The sequence below is a fragment of the Chelonoidis abingdonii genome, chromosome 10 (assembly GCF_003597395.2).
Source record: "Chelonoidis abingdonii isolate Lonesome George chromosome 10, CheloAbing_2.0, whole genome shotgun sequence".
Lineage (NCBI taxonomy): Eukaryota > Metazoa > Chordata > Testudines > Testudinidae > Chelonoidis > Chelonoidis abingdonii.
In genome coordinates, this window is record NC_133778.1 from 76,998,843 (window position 1) to 77,019,899 (window position 21,057).

A 21,057-nucleotide genomic window follows, 5' to 3' on the forward strand; every position below is an offset into this window, starting at 1 on the left:
TCAGTCATTTCTTCCTCCGGAACAACGAGACATCTTTGACCTTTTTTCCCTGGATTGCCCTGCGCCCCATGCAGGCAACCTGGGCCATTCGCTTTTATTATTATCACGTCACCATATGTGTCTGGTGCTGCGGCTACAGGCGTCGCGCTATATGCGCATTCATTTCTGTTTTGACATGTGATAGCGGATGGTTACAGTTTGTTCTGTACATCTATGCTGGAGTATACTTGCTGAGTGCGCGATCTTCCCCTTTTTGTTCTGCTATTGAGTGCCCTGGCTGGATTGCGCGGGGCGCAAAGCAAGTGGGAATGACTCCCAGTCAATCCCTCTTTATGGTTTCTCAAGATCAGTCTCCTGCCTAGAATATGGGTTAGTGTACTAGAGGACTCGTGTCTACGGCGCCAGCTGCTCTGTGTCAGTATTCCGGGGTGCCCTGCAACCCTCCGTTGTTTCCTTCCTCCCCCAACCTTCCTGGGCTACCGTGGCGTGTCCTCCCTTTGTGTCATGAGTAATAAGATGGAGTTTTTGTGACATAAATTGAGGGGGGGCAGTCCTCCGGTGTATGATAGTCCAGGCAGCTTAGTGGTGTGGGGGAGGAGCCCAGATCCACTGTATGATGTCTGGGCGTCAGATTTTTCTTTACCATGAAAGGGGGGGCTGATTGAGCTCAGCCCATTGTTATGAGTGGTTACGCCATTCTGTACATCTCCTGGGAGTGACCAGAATATTCCTGTTCTGTTTCTAGCCAGGCGCCCCCGTGCTGGCCTCTCTCAGGCCAACATGTTAGATATTGACCATTATCAAGCAGGTACTTGGGTTATAAGACCTTACGCCTGCCCATCTGCTCCGGAGGGGGAGTGCGTGCAATACTGCGCTTCCTGCTCTGCGTCGCAGCATTCGCTAGATTAGGTACATTGAAGAAGTCAAGAATGATTTCTTCCTTTCTTTATAGTGGTGGGTGGTGGGGGGCGAGTAACGAGGAGCTATTCCTAACCATGCCGGCTGTGTTTTGACCTACACGCATGGGGAGTCGCAAGATGCAAATTTTCGGAGATGCTGTGGACTGTGGATAGCTGTGAGTCCTCAGTACCCTCCTCATTGCATCCATTTGGCTTCTGGCTGCCGTTACGTTGTCACGCGCATGTGTAGCCTGGAGATTTTTTTCAATGCTTTGGCATTTTGTCTTCGATACGGAGTCTCTGATAGATTTGTCCCTCACGCGTCGATCACTTCTCCGTTACGGTCCATGCTGGAGCTCTTTTTTTTGGATGGATCCCACCTGTGTGATCGCTTCATGCTCGGCCATAGGAAATGTATTCAAAGTTCGCGTGGGGCTTTTCTGTTTACTCCCACTGCGTCAGTCAGAGTGCTGTCCAGGCGTCAGTGGGCACTGTGGGATACTTCCGGGGCCATATGTCGATTTCCGTCCACTAACAGTATTCCGAATATATTGTTTTAGCGTTCCTTCGTTTTGTAGGGTACAGAATCATTTAAAGAGCTTTAAATCGTTTAAGGACTGTAGTGTGGCGGGGTACGGCGTAATTGATTTAACTCTGTTAACATCGATTATGGCGTTAGTGTGGACAGGCAAAGACTCTTCCCCCTCTATCTATTTGGAGCATGAGCTTTTGTGGGTGAATACTCACTTCGTCGGATGCATGTAGTGGAAATTTCCAGGGACAGGTATATACATGCAAGCAAGAAGCAAGCTAGAGATAATGAGGTTAGTTCAGTCAGGGAGGATGAGGCCCTGTTCTAGCAGTTGAGGTGTGAAAACCAAGGGAAATATGACCTGAAATAGGACTACTAGCCAATACATTAATATTTTAAAACATATTATAAAATTAATTACAGTGGTATAACCTAAGCAGCCAAACATGCAGTTTTGGTCCATATGTAACTCCCTGCAACCTGTCCCAGTACTATAAACCAGCCTCTATGTCCCTGCTGCCAGTGGACTGGGGACGCATTGTCCCACACTCCATTCAGTCTTCTTGATGGTGAGCTGCAGGTGATTTGCTGGCTATCTGGACCTGAATCATTAAGTGATAAAAATAATCAGAACAGATCTGGGATCTGCTAATTCTAAGAGAAAGAAAAAAAACACATCCAGGGCCAGATCCTCAGCTGGTGCATTTCTACATCAGTTCACACCAGCTGAGAATCTGGTCCACATTTCTCTACAGTGCATATCAGATGTTGGCATGCAGAATTTATATGACTCACCAACAAAACCTCTGAGCACCTTAGTCATTAATGGATTTTATCCTCACAACACTCCTGCAAGGTACAGAGTTATCTCTATCTCACAGGGAATTGAAGGAGAGAGTACCTTGTGTGACTTACCAAGATCCCTAACCCTAGACAAATTAGAGGATTGGGCCAAAGGAAATCTAATGAGGTTCAACAAGGACAAGTGCAGAGTCCTGCACTTAGGATGGAAGAATCCCATGCACTGCTGCAGGTTGGGAACAGAAAAGGACCTAGGGGTTACAGTGGACGAGAAGCTGGATATGAGTCAGTGTGTCCTTGTTGCCAAGAAGGCTAACAGCATTTTGGGCTGTATAAATAGGGGCATTGCCAGCAGATCGAGGGATGTGATCATTCCCCTCTATTCGACATTGCTGAGGCCCCATCTGCAGTACTGTGTCCAGTTTTGGGCCCCACGTTACAAGAAGGATGTGGAAAAATTGGAAAGAGTCCAGCGGAGGGCAACAAAAATGATTAGGGGGCTGAAGCACATGACTTATGAGAAGAGGCTGAGGGAACTGGGATTGTCTAGTCTGCAGAAGAGAAGAGTGAGGGAGGATTTGATAGCTGCTTTCAACTACCTGAAAGGGGATTCCAAAGAGGATGGATCTAGACTGTTCTCAGTGGTGGCAGATGACAGAAAAAGGAGTAATGATCTCAAGTTGCAGTGGGGGAAGTTTAGGTTGGATATTAGGAAAAACTTTTTTACTAGGAGGGTGGTGAAGCACTGGAATACGTTACTAGGGAGGTGGTGGAATCTCCTTCCATAGAGGTTTAAGGATAGGGTTGACAAAGCCCTGGTTGGAATGATTTAGTTGGGGATTGGTCCTGCTATGAGCAGGGGGTTGTACTAGATACCTCCTGAGGTCCCTTCCCACCCTGATTTTCTCTGATTCTATGATCTCAAACGTTCATGGGTGAACCAGAAAATGAACCAACATCTCCCAAGCCCCAATCCAGTGCCCTATCCATGAAATCATCCTTCCTACCCTTTCAAATTCATCCTGCCTTCTAGGGTCAATTCCATTCAATAACATTGAGTTCCTGTAACATTAACTAAAATTAAAATGCATGCTACCTCAATGCCTCAGTGGCACAGTGGTGACCCTGGATTGTCTGACAGTGATGATATCAGAGTGTATTCTCCAATAGGTCCTACCATCCTATTAAGGTGTCAGACTGCCAACCCAGGGGCCAGAAAAAGGACTGCCCTCTCAGTGTGTACCTACAACTATATGACTCCATCAACCACTTAATGGAGAAGGCAAGGACAGCCTATAATGTCCTTGGTCTCTGCAAAACATGATGAAGAAAGGAGATGGAAGTGAAGTGGAGAGATGGAAACACCATCGTGTTGGGAAAAGGAGAAGACACAAGAAATGTTGGAGGAATCAGTTTTATCATTCAATGATGATAATGATGATGATGATCTTCAAAAATCATCTCCTGCAAATTCAAGTCATCATGGAGTGCTGTACTCTCAACTGAACAAGAATAGCACCCTCAAGATTATCCAGATCTATGCTCCCCCAAGCGCAAGTGAAGGTGATGTGGAAGAATTCTATCATAAGCTTGAGGAAACCCTTGCTCAAAAATCCACATGTATGATTGTGATGACAGACTTCAACGCCAAGGTTGGAAGAGGGAAAGGCGGCAAAAAGTTCATTGGAAGGCATGGCACAGCACTGGCAAATGGAATTCACAAGTAGAGCAACTGGCAACTCTGGTGGAGACAAAAGAAATGTTCATTGGTAACACCTGGTTTAATAAAGAGACCAGGAGAAGGTGGACATGGATCATGCCCAATGTGAAGAACAAGAATGAGATCAACTATATTCTGATTGATAAACAGGGCATCGTACAAGACATCTCAGGAGTGCCATCATTCAACATGGGTAGTGACCACCGCTTGCTCACAGCAAGGCTCATCTTCAAAGTAAACGTAGAGAAGAAAGCACTACAGATGGCAAGTCAGCTGCCAAAAATATTCAATGAGGCACTCCTGAAAGTGAACATTTCCAAAGAAGATTGGATTCTCAGATAATGGCGACAAGAGTGAAGGGAAGAATCTTGGAGGAAATGAGGGACTTGCTAGAGAAGCGGAGGAATATGAAACAAAATGATGGCGACAAACTTGAGTACTCCCTTCTCTGCATGCTGATAAGAAGACTAAAGGAGGACTTTAGGAAGTACCAAAATGAAAGGCTCTTTAAGATGGCTGAAGATTGCAGAAGCCTCAAAAAATGCAAACAGGAACTGATGCTGTACAGGTTAACAATAACAGTGCTGAAGAACAAGGACAGAAAAGCAGTAATTGACAGAACAGGGATGCAAGTGGTATGAAAAGATTTCTACACCAAACTGTTCACATCTCAGATAAATGTCCCACTACCAACACTTCAACAGACCAACAAGCATGTACTCCTAGTCCTCAGTGAAGTTCGACATGCAGTTTACCAAATGAAGGAAGGAAAAGATGGACAGACAACCAAAATGATAAGAGCTGGAGGCCATGATCTCTGGAAAACCCTTTCTCAGAGAGTTAGTCATTATTTAGAAATGTAGAAGACACTATCCAGCTGGAAGGAGTCCAACACCTTTTTGCTGTACAAGAAGGGCAATTGTGAAGATCTAAAGAGCTATCATCCAATATGCCTGCTCTCACATGTTCACAAGGTATTTAGCAAAACAATAACAAACCAACTCTGAGTCTGGACGAGCAGCAGCCAGGAAAGCAGGCAGATTTTCAAAGGAATTTCAGCACCTTGGACCCTATCTTCACTATAAACCAGCTACAAAAAAGGGGTTGACAGCATAGAGATCAACGCAGTGTTGAAAGCTCTTGCAGAACATGACATCAACACAAACTACATCAAACTACTAAAGGAAGCAAACTCCGACTGCACTATGGATATAACTCTGTTCAACACTCCCTTTGCATCCCAGTCAAAAAAGGTGTGAAGCAAGGAGACATGGTTTCACCAAAACTCTTCACAGCCTGCCTTGAAATGGTAAGAAGGTGGACAAACAGGAAGGATGGAATCAGCATCAACAGAGAACAGTTAAACCACCTCAGATTCACGGACAATATTGTGTTGATTGCAGAAAACTCTATCAAACTACAGAAAATGCTGCGAAAACTCAACACAAAAAGCAGCTAAGTCAGACTGAAGATGAACTGCTCTAAAATGAAGTGTATGCAGTCTGATTCCTTGCAAAACGCTGAAATAATAATCAAGGGAGAACAAATAAATAAGAAGAAAACAAAGAAAGAAGTTGGACCGCTAAACACTGAGGAGGGAATGGAGGTTAAGGATAATCTAGGCATGGCCCAATATCTAAATAAATACTTTGCCTCAGTAATTAAGCTAATGAGGACTTAGGGATAATGGAAATGATGACCAAATGGGAATGAGGATATGGAGGTAGATAATTACCACAATCCGAGCAAAGCCAACTCGACAGCTTAATGGGACGAAATCAGAGGGCCCAGATAATCTTCTCCAAAGAATATTAAAAAGAACTGGACATGAAATTGCAAGCCCATTAGCAAGGAATTTTTAATGAGTCCAAGTAAACCAGGGGTTTTACTGTACGACTGGAGAATTGCTAACATAGTTCTATTTTTAAGAAAGGGGAAAAAACGGTAATCCAATAAAACTTATAGGCCTGTACTTGCATGTCTATAGTATTGTAAGGTCTTTGGCAAAATTTTGAAGAGAAAGTAGTAAGGACTTAGGTTCAATGGTAATGGGACAAAATATAACATGTTTACAAAAGGGTAGATCGTTGCCAAACCAACCTGATCTCTTTCTTGAGAGTACAGATTTTCTAGGACAAAGGAAATGCAGTGGATCTAATTTACCGGATTTAAATAAGGCATTTGACACAGTTTCCACTATGGGGAATGTATTAGCTAAATTGGAAAAGAATGGAGATCAATATGAAAATTGAAAGGTGGATAAGGAACTGTTAAAGGAAGAGACTACAATGGGTCGTACTGAAGTGAACTGTCAGGCTGGAAGGAGGCTACTAGCGGACAAAGTTCCCTTCTAGGGGAATCAGTTTGGGGCGAATCTTATTTAAACTTTTATTACTGACTTGTCACAAAAAGTGAATGTGCTAATAAATTGCGGATGACACAAAGTGGGGGTATGCTAACACAGAGAAGGACCGGACCGGAGATATCATACAGGAAGATCTGGATGACCTTGTAACGAAGTTAATAGTAATAGGATGAAATTAAAGTGTGAAAAGTGAAAGAGGGTCATGCATTAGGGAGTAATAAAAAGAAATTTTAGTTATAAATTGGTGGGACACATAGTTGGAAGTAACAGAGAGGAGGAGAAGGACCTCAGAAGTATGGTGATCACAGGATGACTATAGCCGCCAACGTATATGGCCCGTTGAAAAAAGCTATGCAGTTTTAGGAGGCATCAGGCGATGTGTATTTCAGCAAAGATAAGGTAGGTGTTAGGACCATTATACAAGGCGTGGGTGAGATTCATGTGGAAATACTTGTGGCAGTCTGGTCTCCCATGTTTAAGGAGCGATGAATTTCAAACTGAACAGGGTTCAGAAACGGGCTACTAGGATGATCCAAGGAATGGAAAACCTGTCTTGGGAAAGAGACTTCAAAGAGCTTGGCTTGTTTAGTCCTAACCAAAGAAGGTGAGGGGGATATGATGGCTCTTTATAAAATATATCAGCGGGGATTAATTGTAGGGAAGGAGAGGAATTTATTTAAGCTAGTACAATGTGGACACCAAGAAACAAATGGTATCAAACTGGGACACTAGGAAGCTTAGACTTGAAATAGATGAAGGTTTCTAACCATTAGAGAGAGAAGTGAAGTTCTGGACAGCTCCAGGGAGTAGTGGGAGGCAAAGACATATTCTGGCTTATAAGACCAAGCTTGATAAGTTTTTGGAGGGATGTTGTATTATGGGATAGCCTTAATTTGGCAATTGAATCAAAGATTCAGTTGTCAAATCCAAATTATCAGCAGGTAAGTATGCCCAGTGGTCTGGGATGGGATGTTAGATGGGATGGGATCTGAGTTACTACAGAGAATTCTTTCTTGGGTGCTGGCTGGTGAGTCTTACCCACATGCTCAGGGTTTAACTGATCGCCATATTTGGGGTCAGGAAGGAATTTTCCTCCAGAGGAGATTGGCTGAGGCCCTGGAGGTTTTTCGCCTTCCTCTGCAGCATTGGGCACGGGTCACTTGCTGGAAAATTCTCTGCAGCTTGAGGTCTTCAAACCACAATTTGAGGACTTCAATAACTCAGACACAGGTTAAGGTTTGTTATAGAAGTGGATGGGTGAGATTGTATGGCCTGCATTGTGCAGGAGGTCAGACTAGATGATCATAATGGTCCCTTCTGACCTTAAAGTCTATGAGTCTATGAGTAAATAGAAGAAGTTGAACAATATGCCTATTTGGGCCAAGAAATTAACACGCACCATGATCAGGAAGGCAAACTATCACGAAGAAAGAAATCTGGTTGGCATGCATTCAATTCTATCAAGGATGTCCTCCAAAGGAAAAACAATAAGGCAACCTTTTCAGCTCAACGATACTGCCCACAATATTATACAGCAGTGAAACATGGGCGCTGACAAAGCTAGAGGATCAACAACTGTCACAGAGAGGACGATGGAAAGAAGAATTCTGGGGATTTCAATCCGCGACCGACTCCCTAATGAAGTGATCAGACAGCAGAGTGGAGTGCAGTACATCATTGTTGAAAGCAGGTACGGTAAAATGCGATGGGCCAGGTATATCGTGAGGCTCACCGACAACAGATGGACTACAGCTGTCGCTGAGTAGTACCCACAGGAACTGAAACATCCACTCGGCTGACCTCCAAAAAGATAGGAAGATTTTACTGCAAAAAGGCATGACCGCACATGGAGAAGGAAGGCCAGGATAAAAGAAGAATGAAAGATGTATTGTGATTGGCACAATCTATATGAGGGTTGAAGGATCAATCGATCAAGTTGATCAAGGTGAAAATGCATCCTTCCTACAGGACTGAAGGTATTTTAAAGGGCCAAGACTTGATGTCTATTGATAAAAATGGTAAATGATAAATTATTGCTAAATTAGTGTAGAGAGTTGACTACTACTGAGAAATGTTTTGCAAATATTCACTCAACACTTTTAATTAAGTTACTTCCTGCCATGTTCACACCCTGAAGACATTCACGCCATTGACTTTTGCTAGAACAATTTTCACAGAATAAGAATGTTCAATGCTGCGTGGATGAGCATTTACAGAATGTAACAAATTGCCATACATAAATATGCCTGCCCAAGTGGGTTGAGCACAAATCCAGTCAGAGACCAGAAGCAATACCACATAACTTATTTACCAGTCACAATCAACCAAGCAAGAAAATTCAAATCGTGTATACTTGGAGAGAACTACTCACAAAACCCCTTTATCTAATACTTTTGAATCATAAATAAGCTTGATGAATTTGTGCTCTAAACATAGATGATCCATCAACAGAAGGAGGCTTAAATTCATCAGATAAATAGTCTGTGAATTATTTGCTCATCTCTATAAGTTAATGATTCATATGAGAAAAATGAAAGAAACCCCCATCTTATTCATTAATGTGTTCCAGTATCTAATTCACCCAAATATGATTAACCATATTTTTGATTCGTCAAGCAAGTGAGAGAACTATCACCTGTATGTAGTTAGCACCTCATCAGGTGTTAATCATAACAACAATTAATGTTATGAGCCCAAGTTCTGATGCAGTTACCACAGTGTGTGTGTTAGACAGAGCTACCAAGTTCAGATTCAGACTGAAGCTAACACAAATGGAATGGAATATATCCCAAGATATATCAATATAAGTCATCTCAGTCTGGTGTTTGTAGCTGTTATAATTTTATTTTCTCTACTCTGAACCTTTAAATTTTGAGGCAGCAGCTTCCATTTTCTGAAGCAAAACAATAAAGCACATTAGATAACATACACACACACACAGGGCCGGCTCCAGGCACCAGCTTATCAAGCAGGTGCTTGGGGTGGCAACTCCGGAGTGGGGTGGCACTTTCAGGTATTCGGCAGTGGGTTAATGTTAAAGGTTAATGTTTCCTTTACCTGTAAGGAGTTAACAAACCGTAAACCTGGAACACCTGACCAGAGGACCAATCAGGAGACAAGATACTTTCAAATCTTGGTGGAGGGAAGTTTTTGTTTGTGTGTTCTTTTCTTTGTTTGTTCTCTCTGGGTTCTGAGAGTGACCACACGTACCTACAGGCTCTCTAATCTTCTGTTCAAATTTAGTAAGTACAAAGGTAGAAAGGCGGTTTAGTCTTTTTGATTGTTTTCTTTATTTGCAAATGTGTATTTGTCTGGAAGTATTTTAAATTGTATTTCTGCTGGTTTTAATTTGTATGTGCTGCTGGGGGAGGATTCTCTCTAGTGTCTATAAGCTGAAAGACCCTGTAATATTCCATCTTGATTTACAGAGATAATTTTATCTTTACTCTTTCTTTCATTAAAAGTCTTTTTTTTTAAAGACCTGATTGATTTTTTCCCCTTGTTAAGGCTCAAAGAAATTGAGTCTGTACTCACCAGGGAATTTGTGGGAGAAGGGAGAAAGAGAAGTGGGGGGGAAGGTAAATTTCCTCTTTGTTTTAGATTCACGGAGCTTGAATCTGTATCGCCTCTGGGTGAGGGGAAAAGGGGAGGGGGGAAGGGACATTCCTCCCTGTTTTAAGATTCAAGGAGTTTGATTCACAGTGATCTTCCAGGCTAACCCAGGGAGGCAAAGCCTAGGAGAGGCACCGGTGAGGGAAAGGGTTTACTTTCCTTGTGTTAAGATCCAGGGGGTCTGGGTCTTGGTGGTCCCCAGGGAAGGTTTTGGGGGGACCAGAGTGTATCAGGCACTCCAAGTCCTGATTGGTGGCAGCTATCAGATCTAAGCTGGTAATTAAGCTTAGAGGAATTCATGTTGGTACCCCATTTTTTTGGACTCTAAGGTTTAGATTGGGGAATTATGCCATTACAGGGGCAATTTGGTGGAGGGTCCCTCACTCCTACTCAGAGCAAAAGACCTCCTGCTGAATTGCTGCAGATTGCGATCGTGGCTTTTTTTTTGGGCTCCTTGGGATGGCAAAACCCCTGGAGCCAGCCCTGCATGTGGACCCTACTTCTCATGAAGATTTTACCTCTGTTCCTTCATTTTTTGTCATTTCCCCATAAATGAAAGCCTTTCAGACAAAGTCTAGATTTGCTATTTCTGTATGGGATATGCAGTAATGGGCCAAACCCTGCTATGCATGTAAATCCATAGAATATCACAGTTGGAAGGGACCTCAGGAGGTTATCTAGTCCAACCCCCTGCTCTAAGCAGGACCAATCCTTAGACAGATTTTTGCCCTGATCCCTAAATGGGCCCTGCAAGGATTGAACTCACAACCCCAGGTTTAGGAGGCTAATGCTCAAACCACTGAGTTAGCCTTCTCCCCATCCAGAACAATTCTGTTGATTGTAACAGAGATACAGGACAATAAAGCCCCATTTGTTATGGTTTGGTGTAATAACTTTCAGCCAATTAAAAAGTTTTTCCATTATAAGCCTTTAACACAATGGCTTTTTACTATGAAGAAAGTAGCTGCTAAACAGATTTTTCCCCCCAACTTATTCATTTTTAATGCAAAAAAGAATCTGCCAATTATCCCTTATTATCTCTAATCCTCTGGAACCTTCACCTTTCCAGATGTTCAATCCTAATCAGATCCATCAATGTGTACTTTAAAAGTTCAAAGTATAAAGTTAATGCCTTCAGCATGTGAGCACCATATAATAGGATTCTTATCAGCTATTTGCTCCTAATTCACATAATTGAACTTTGCAGAGTTACTTCCCCAGGAAGCTGTTCCTGAAAATACTCAGCTAATGGGCATTTCAGAAAATATTATGCCATCAGCAGTGCTGAAAGAAGCCACCATGGAAAATCCATAGAAATTGGTTCCTATTAGCTCCCCCAAATGCTAGATTCCACTTTAAAACAGCAGAACAAATAGAGCAATATACTTTTTCTTGGAAAAGTGGAAACAATTCTAGCGTGACGTCTAAAGAGCCAGGCTGGGAAGCTTAGCTAGACCCACTCTCTAACATTCATCTTATAGTCTCATTTTCCTAGTGAATGATAACGTGGCCAACAGAGCATTGGCAGCGTTAGAGCCGCTAAATGGCCACTTCCAAAATTGCAGCTATGCAAGACTGCTACTCGTAGGCACCATCCAGCTCCCATTCAAGGCAATGGGAATGTTGCCAGGGGCTTCCATAGGAGAAATTTTCCATCCACAGTCATCCAGCTTTGCAAAATGACAAAGAGGGTGGATTTTTTGGCACTGGTCCCCAGGGTTCTTTGGTTACTGGATTATCATCGCAACAGCAGGAGCATACTAAACAGAGCCATAAATCAGTCATTCAAGATAAGATCCTTCCTGGCCCACTGAAATAGGAAGCCAAGTAGATAATGCAATACGACAATAATGGAAGGACAACGATATATGCACAGCATAGACAGTGTAAAAATCTTTTGTAGACAATGCTAACTGGGTTTAAACCCCAAAATAAGGTTTTTAACTAAAAGCTTTTACAGAAATAGGTATACACAGAAATTTTCTCATCAAGATTAATTCAGAAAGGCAATGAACACAGGTGGTTTTGTTTAAACAGTGCCCTGCAGTGCTGTGAAACAATGCACCAAAGACATGGGCAGGAGAGAACCAGGAATCAAACCAGCTTTAAAACCGAAAAAACTGACAAATCTAGGTCCCCTGTCCCAAGCTAAGGGCCTAATCGTGCCAGTTAAAGCATGGCTCAGACTGGAAGGGGTTCCCTGAAGCAGAAGCCTGCCAGAGTGTGCATGCGACCAGCAGAGAGATGTTCATGTATCTGGAATTTGATCCAGCAGATGCAGAATGTGTTAGTTTTCCTGGCACATTGCAAGGCTCATCTATTTCCACAGCCTTGTGGGGAAGATAATCCAAGGGATGTGGCAGGCAATGTTAACAGCAGAGCAGTTCAGTAGGAAGAGTTGATACAGTGAGGCCAATTTTTCTGGGTGTTTGCAATTTAACCAAGTTCTGGAAGCACTGTCTCTACCATACCTAGACGTGTTCTCCAACCATTGTTCATTCAGTCCTTGGTGCTGTACTGAGACTGCCAATAAAATTGCCAAATGAGATGGTAGGTTTTGAGATGTTGACCCTTGTCCACTAAGAACTGAATGAAGGCACCAATTTATTTCCACATAGGCCACTGAGCAATGACTACCAGTCACTACCCAGCTGGCTGGGTTCTAACTGGCACCCGAGAGACAAAAGGCCCTATTGCAATTTGTCTGAGCACAGCCCCCTTGTTTTTGATCACTTAAGGTCATTTGCCTGTGGGGTAAGCCTGATGAAAGTTGAAAGAAATGCCCTTCATGGCTTTGGTGATTATTGGTTACAAGCCGGCATGCAGGGCGAGTGTGAAGTCTCTTGACATACAGATGACTTTCTCAGCTCTTCCCCAGGGCAGAGGAAGCTAGTGATACAGATCCATTGATAGCAATGTAATTGCTGTAGAAAATAACCAACACCATTTGTTTACGTCGTAGCTTTGGTGCTGTTATGGACCTGGAGTATTTCATTAAGATTTGACCTGAGCCTTTTCCCCCCTTTATATCTCACAGACTATAGGAACAACATCTGCAATTATAAAGTTCCCTCATGTAGAGCCCTTCAATTACCATGGCCATTCCAAATGGTATAAGATGGATGCAGGAGGACATGGCATCTGAGATAATGCATCCTTCAGCTGCCAACTAGGAGAGATTAAAATGGTTCCCAGAACATCCCAATTTATGTGAGATCACGTCCCTTGTTACTACAGAGTGCGGAAGCAGGGAAATGATTTTTCAGTCTTATAGCAGCCTGCCAATAGAGGAGCTGAAAAAAGAAATGAATGGAAGAGGAAGTGGATGGGAGAACACAAGGAATTCAGGATTGCAGTAGATGAATCTCTAGTCCTGGATTCAAATTCTGCTTTCAGTCTCTTAATGTTTGGCATTAAATCAAAACGTTGGCTTTTGCTTGCTCGCATGGGTTTAACCTGTAGGCAGCAGCGACACTTCAGAAAATGATTCAGTAAGAGAATAAAGCAGCAACAGACTTTATTGGTAATGTGCTAAACACCGAAAAAGCACAGCTAACAATAAATATTATTTCATTAGCTCTCTGCTTATATACAATTAGTTAAATTGAAATTGGCAGTCGGCAGTAAGAACTAATGTACTACAATGATGGATGCAGTATAAGAACCTGATGAGACTAGAATGTGTTGGATCTCGCGACACCCCATAATGTTATGCCCACATCTGGAAGTTAGCTTGGTGGTTTCAGCCTAGTTCCATAATTCAGGCTGGAACAACTAGCAGCTTGGGCTCAAGACTGGAACAACAAGGGACTGCAGATCAGGAGGAGGGTCTTTTGCAGAGCTGGACTAGCAGGCTTGAGAGGCACTGGATTAGAATCAAGATTAGGAGTCGCTTGGCTCATCACACAGCCCCTGCTTACACTTCACCTGTGTTTCAAATAGGCACGGATGTCATGCTATATGACTATGTCAAGTACCCTGGAGAAAAGTCAGAGCAAACCTGCTCCTCCCTCTTGCCCCCCACTGTCCTCGGTACTTCTGGCAGCTAAACTCTAACACTGGGTGCTCCATTACATATTCCTATTTCACCAGCTCCTGCCATCACTGTGGGAAGCAGATGTTAGAAGAGAAAGCATGTCCTAGGTCTCAAACGTTAGGCCCAGTTCAATAGACATGCAGCAAAAAAAAAAACATGGGAGAGGAATTAATAAGAGAAAGAGCAGCTTCAGCCCCAAATCTGTTTCCCTTGCATGACAACTTCCCAGAAGAAAAGGCTCAGATGGCTAGAACTGAAGGCACCCTGGAAGCTGGTTCCACACCCACATCGGGAAGTTGCACAACATTGATTTCAACCCAGCCAGAGACCTTCTGTAAGTGAAGCTGCTGTGATCCAGGTGACTCATTCTGCCTGAAACAGAGCTTTCATGCTGCAGGCAAAAAACACGGTTCTATTACCTTTCTGGACAATGTTTTCCCATTCCAGCTGGGGAAGACAACCAGACACCGCAGTGGTAGGCACAATATAAAAACACAGATGAGAGACGATAGAAACATAATCAAGAACAGTATAGTTACCATTGGTGTGCACTAGGAAGTCCATTTGGAGATACTGAAAATTAAATTTCCTCCATAGAAACAAATTCTTTGCATTGCAAAGGTTTATTGTATGTGTAAAAGAGAGAGAGAGAGAGAGAGAGAGAGAAATGCACATACAATACCTGGCTGCTCTGAAGTTGTGTCACACTCAGCAGAAAGCTACTCAGTATTACATATGGCTGATTTATTACTTGGATCCTATAATAATTTCATTCTGGAGACTACATTTGTCCAACTGCAAACTGCTGATTGGCATCATCAACATTTAGGAAATTCTAGACATTATCCACTCCAGACATGGCTGCACTTCATATAGTGTCTGAAGAGAAAAAACACATTTGGATCCTTCCAAATGAAAGATGCTCTGTTAAAATGTAAGTGATTAGGCTTCTTGGAGTAAGTCTTTATTGTGAGTTACCAAACTGCTGCATTTTCTGCTCCCTTGCCATGAGATTTGGCCCCTGGTTCAGTGTGGTGTCTCTCCTACCACACCTGGATCAGGTTATTGGACTAGCTAGTCCAATGTGCTATTTCCAGCCATACTGAATCACACCACTCATCCTTCTACTAAGGTGCATCCTGACTCTGGCAATGGCTAAAATATGATGTTTCAGAGGAAAGCAACCACCTTCCCCCAGTCTCTCATCATTTTCTGAGCAAACTGTACACTAGACACACAGGAAGAACTCATGTCCATTCTCAGCACAGCCTTAGCTTATGCCTTTGTAATGACGCCATAGGCACAATAGAAAAATTGGCATTTAAATGCTCGCATGAAACTTTGGAAATGGAACCACTTGAGCTAAAATAGAACCTCAACTGTTACTTGGCCATAGAGCTTTTATTGTCATTGTAGGCTACAGTCAACCACTGAAAGGTGATAGGCACTTCTCCCCACCCAAATTACATTGCACATCCTGAAGCATGAGGTTAAATTAATGACAATATGCAACGTGTGCCTTCCCTACAGTCTCTTCCCATGAATTAATTGACACTGCTCCTGATGTCTATTTTTTCCTCCTTTACTATTATTCAGTTGGAGGAGAAAGGGAAGAAGAAAATTCTCTGCAAAGAGAAGCGACCATAGAGCACAAAGATAGAGGCGCACTCAATCTAATCCCGGCCTACACAGGTGGAGAGAGGTCTCAGAGAGGGCAGTGTGAAGTTAGTTACATACAACGTGAAGTTAGTCAGACACAAGAGAGTTCACCTACCTGTGACCCACTTAACTCTGAATCTCTGCTATGGCAGGACTGACTCAGAACCTTGATGTAACTGAAACCTCTTCAAGCACTTCCCTGCAGCAATAGGATGTGCAGATGCACTTGGCATGGAGATATCAGAGACAGGTGCTTTAAAAATACCTAGCCGCAGAGAACTCAGTGGCACCTAAATGGAGATAGTAAGGATGTAAAACTCACACTTTCAGGATATACTACCCTACCTATGAATATGCTAATGAATACAATACGGATTACTATGGATGTGCTAATACAGAATATAGCAAAAATTCCCTAGAAACTGAAAGCCCAAATGATCACACTTCTGGATTCTAGTTTATCTAGCCAGGCAAGTCAGCAGAGTCTATTCCATAAGTGTCCCACTCCAGGTTAACGCTATATTCACATTGAACTCCCTGGTACGTAAGGTCATATCATGCCCCTGATCCACAGCAAACATGGACTGGCATCAGTGGGAGTTGTGTGGCCGCATCAAGTATAGTACATTACATATTCTCCACATAGCACATTTCCATTGCTGTCAGGGACATGAACTTCATTCATGCTTCATATCAGCAAACTGTGAACTCTTGGTAGCACGTTGTAGGCGGATACCTGCTTTGCCATTGCCAGCCTTTCCATCTTCTGGTTCCCAAGAACGTCACTGATCATACCGATGTATCAAAAACAGGATATAGTGACACCACGCTGGCTGTTCCCCCTCTCACCCCTCACATGCCTGTGTGTGAGCTATACAACAAACAAGGGATGAAACTCAAGTGGGGGTGGATGTACATACAGAGGTGTTGAGACTTAGGCAAAGCTTATCTTTCTGAATGACTGACTTGGAAAAAGATGAGGCAGGACATGCCATGAGAGGAGTTGTGCTGGGCTTTGCCAGGACGGAAGCACTTTGAGAACCATCTGGCTCGTTGCGTTTTCCCAACTTCTGTTTCTAGCCCAGTTGGAAATGGGGAAGAGTGGAGGCATGAAAATTAAAAATGATTATTAATAGATAAGTGCCACTTAGCAGAGCTTCTTCCAACGTCTAACAGTTGGTTTCAAACCGGATCAGCATCTAGGTGAAGATTCATGTCGGTTGTTATTTTACCCTAACCAGCTTCTCCATCTGCAGTTACAGGCCTGATCCAGGAAGGTGCTAAGTCAGTGTAGTTGAAGACATTCAGCATCTCACGCAATAAGACGGAAGCCCACTACACAGTCACGAAACACCAGGCAATGGAATGTGGACTAGGAGTACAGGAATGCTGGTACTCGGCAACCGGCTATGGTATAGAATCCTCTGCCCCTGCATGCACTGTCGTAGCCTGATTAGTGTAGGAGGGCAGGGTCCCGGTTCCTGGGCTCCGTTCGCTGCTTAGCCGGTCACTTCTAGCGCAATCTTGGATGAGTCACCAGGGCTCAGTTCCTCTAGCTGTAACTTGGCAGTAATGAGTCTTACCCACCTCACAGCATGTTCGGGACATGCCATTTGTTAACATTTGTAAAGTGCTTTGAGTGCCTCAAATAATCAGGGCTATAACCGTGCAGCGGCAGCTCCAGGCACCAGCATCCCAAGCGCGTGCCTGGGACAGCAAGCCGTGGGGGGCGCCCTGCTGGTTGCTGTGAGGGCGGCAGGCAGGCTGCCTTTGGCAGCGCACTTGCAGGAGGTCCGCCAGTCCCGCGGATTTGGCAGCAATTCGGCGGCGGGTACGCCAAAGCTGCGGGACCAGTGGACGTCCTGCGGGTGTGCCACCGAAGGCAGTCTGCCTGCCATGCTTGGGGCGACCCAAAAGCCAGAGCCGTCCCTGTAGCCGTGCAACTTATTTCAGTGTGCACTGCTACATGTGAGAGCAGAAACTCGACAAGCCACTCCTCCTGCTCAACTCTGATGTAGCTAATTCACTGCTGGAATAATCAGAGTGACAACAACGAGCACCTGCCTGAAATACTTATTCAGGCTGCTGTCCTTGGGAATCCCGCAGGGGCAGCATGTGACTGGAAACCCAGCTTTCGAGAGCCCGTGTCTGCTCTACCTAACACCAACGCAGACTTCGTCACATGTTTGTTTTCTTATCAGCCACTGCCCCAGGCACAGTTACATGGAAATCCCAACTTTTATTTTTGTGTCTAGTTTTAAAGGATCTGAGATGAATAATACTATGTGTTCCTATAGCACCTTCCATTGAAAGATCCCCAGCTGCTGTCCGGGCAGTCACGGATCGATATCTCACAAGCACCATATGAGGTAGGGGATATATCACCACGACTTTACACATGAGGAAAAGGAGGTACAGAGAAGGTACGTGAAGTGCCCAAGGTCATGCAGTCAGTCTGTTGAAAAGGCAGAAAAAGAACCCAGACATCCCAGCTCCCAGGCCTGTCTTCTAATGACCAGGCAATGCTGCATCTTCATTTCATTGTGGACAGCTGCTACTTGTGCATGAGTGTTTGTTAAAGAAGGGGCACGAGGGGTAGAATGCCTTTAATACACTGATCTTACACCCTTGGAGAAGCGAATGGACAAATCCTGACTAGTCACTACAATGAAAAAAGATTTGGTGGGTTTTAGCCTAATCCCTATTTATACACAACGTAAGAGAAGCACTGGGTCTGACTCAATAGACAGTCTCCGCACCGTCGGACTGATCATGGCAGAGCGAAGGGAAGAATCCAGAACTTGAACGTTGGAAGTAAAACTCTCCAGGTTCTCCTCATCAGCCATCTTGTCTACTACAACTTACTCCTTGCTGGCTTCCCCGACAACCAGTGTTCCCCTCTGGCCCATACAAAAACTTCACTGCCAACGTCATTCTTCATGCCTCTCACACTAGTCACATCGCCCTCCCCTTAGAAGCCTTTCCTTCTTCTCCCTCTTCCACCATCAAGTTCAAACCTTTTGCCTCCTTCTGTCATCCTATGATGCCAGCCTCAAAGCCTCATTTGTCCACTTCCCCCATGCTTCCCTTCCTCCCCATACACTGGGGTTGCATTGCTGTGACATGCACAGAAACATGTGCCTAAGGAGGTGCATGGAAACAAGCAGAAGATAGAGGTGAACTGGCACAGCTGGGAGGCCAGGAAAAGAAGCCCAGGGTGCTGCAAATTGTGACTAAGGTGCCTGGGCAGAGATGCTGACATAGCACCCACCCATGCTATAGCTGGTGCAGGTCAGTCATATTACATGGTTTCATGAGCAATAAATTCACTTCTACATTTTTTGGGGGGAGAGTGAGGTGGAAACCAAACCCTGGAGCCTGTTTGCAAGGATGCTGCAATTATCCTGTGGGTGAGGAGCTTTGATGGGCCCCAGATCCTGGCTGCAGAAACTCTCTCTTTGGCTCTCAACTCCCTTTTGTGTCACCTCTGCTCCCCTGCTGCTTGGCCTGTGCCCTGGCCTCTAGCAGTGGCAGAGTGAAATCGAGCAGAATCTGAGCCACAGAAGCACACTGCACTGATGCTTCAAGGATCAGGATGCAAGTTAATTTCACCCTGCTGGCACTGGAGGTGCAGGCAGAGCAAGTGTAGATCAGGGACCAAAGAAGGAACTAGCAGGTGGGAGACAAGACAGAGGAGCAGGGGGGGAAAGGTGTCAGTGAGGGAACTGTGACCCAAGTCAGAAATTTACAATGGCATGTGAACCCTGATATGCCCCACTGTCATGATGCTGTGACAGACGTGGTGTGACATCCATGACAGGGTTAATTTGAACACAGTTCCTGCTTCTCCAAGCATCTAGCAAGGTCATGCCTTTAGGGTCTGATCAGCCAATGCAAATTCATTCGGATGATGCAATGCTTATTGATGTCCTGTGGAACACAGAACTAAAATTCTCCCTTTCCCCTTTACTCGGTTGTTTAGCTTGTGCTCTGTGAAAACCAGCTCTATTTCTAACTCATTTGCAGACTCATTATTATCCCAAACACTGCAATAAAATAAGGACTGTGGTGGGGGAGAGATCCCTCAAAATTGGAAGTTCCCTGTGGCTCAGTCTGTGGTGCTTGAGGTGTAACGTTGGTGGCTTTGTTAACACTGTTCATCTGAATGTATAGGAGTTAGATCTTGGAAAAAGGCTTCTTAGCTGTGGTATTTCAGAAGCTGAGCGTATTGCAAGTACAGTTTGTTCTGCCGAGTTCTCTCTCCCTAACTGACTATTATTCTTCGGGGTAGCTGCTACTTATAGGTTATTTTTTCTGGCTGGCTGTGTTGCAGGTGGAGAAGGGATGTTAAAATCGGCAGTGCTTGAGGAAATTGGGACGTTCGGTCAGCTCCCGTTTACAAGCATCCTGAAGAGAAATGGCATAGCTCTGGATCTGAGTGAGAGCCACCCCAAGGTGATTCATTGTCCTCCCTGCATGGCTGGGTAACTTGCAGAGTGAGAGGAACGAAGCCACAGGGGGCCTGGCAGGTGAAGTGGGTTGTTGTCAGCCCTTGTCTGAATTTGCATTGGAGAATATCACCAGGGGAGGAAGACTGGAAGCAGTGGCCTCTGAATAATGTGATGAAAGGGAGGAAAACGAGAAAGTGCCAAGGAAAGAGAACATGGGAAGCTGCAGCATTAGGAGTAAGACACAAAAAGGAATATGCATTAGGCTCTGCAAGGTCCCAGACAGGCTACAGCAGCAGCTGAACAGAACAAAGCCAGCTGTATGGGGACAGGAATGTGAAAACCTGGGGCAACTGTTCATTTTCCTCTACAGAACTGGGAAGGTGAAAATATTTTTAGGACTGAATATGTCAGTCACCTTTCCTCATTCACACCCAGGAGTCAATTCCCACCTTGCAACATGCAGTGCTCCTCTAAAGTTAGTAGCTGGCATGAGCTGGGCCTTGACTGAGGAATTTGCACCCAAAGAGTTAAAACCAACATGGAAGGCAACTGGGACCTTAAGAATGGGCGTACTGGGTCAGACCAAAGGTCCATCCAGCCCAGTATCCTATCTTCTGACAGTGGCCAATGCCAGGTGCCCCAGAGGGAGTGAACCTAACAGGTAATGATCAAGTGATCTCTCTCCCGCTGTCCATCACCACCCTCAGACAAACAGAGGCTAGGGACACCATTCCTTACCCATCCTGGCTAATAGCCGTTAATGGACTTAACCACCATGAATTTATCCAGTTCTCTTTTAAACGCTGTTATAGTCCCAGCCTTCACGACCTTCTCAGGCAAGGAGTTCCACAAGTTGACTGTGCGCTGTGTGAAGCAGAACTTCCTTTTATTTGTTTTAAACCTGCTGCCCATTCATTTCATTTGATGGCCCTAAATTGGCTATTCTCGTATTAGCTTAGACCCTGAGCAGTTTGAGGCAAGG

General features: G+C 44.3%; 2 protein-coding genes across 2 annotated transcripts in view; one reads left to right on the forward strand and one right to left on the reverse strand.

Annotated features, from left to right (window-relative positions):
- Positions 1-21,057, reverse strand: part of MARCHF4 (membrane associated ring-CH-type finger 4) — a 166,635-nt gene that overhangs the window by 54,573 nt on the left and 91,005 nt on the right. The window lies entirely within an intron of this gene.
- The window catches only part of SMARCAL1 (SNF2 related chromatin remodeling annealing helicase 1), a 189,702-nt gene continuing 185,213 nt past the window's right edge, over positions 16,569-21,057 (forward strand). Inside the window, exon 1 of the mRNA XM_075070322.1 lies at positions 16,569-16,573. The gene's annotated coding sequence lies outside the window, so the exon portion shown is untranslated. The remainder of the gene's footprint in view (positions 16,574-21,057) is intronic.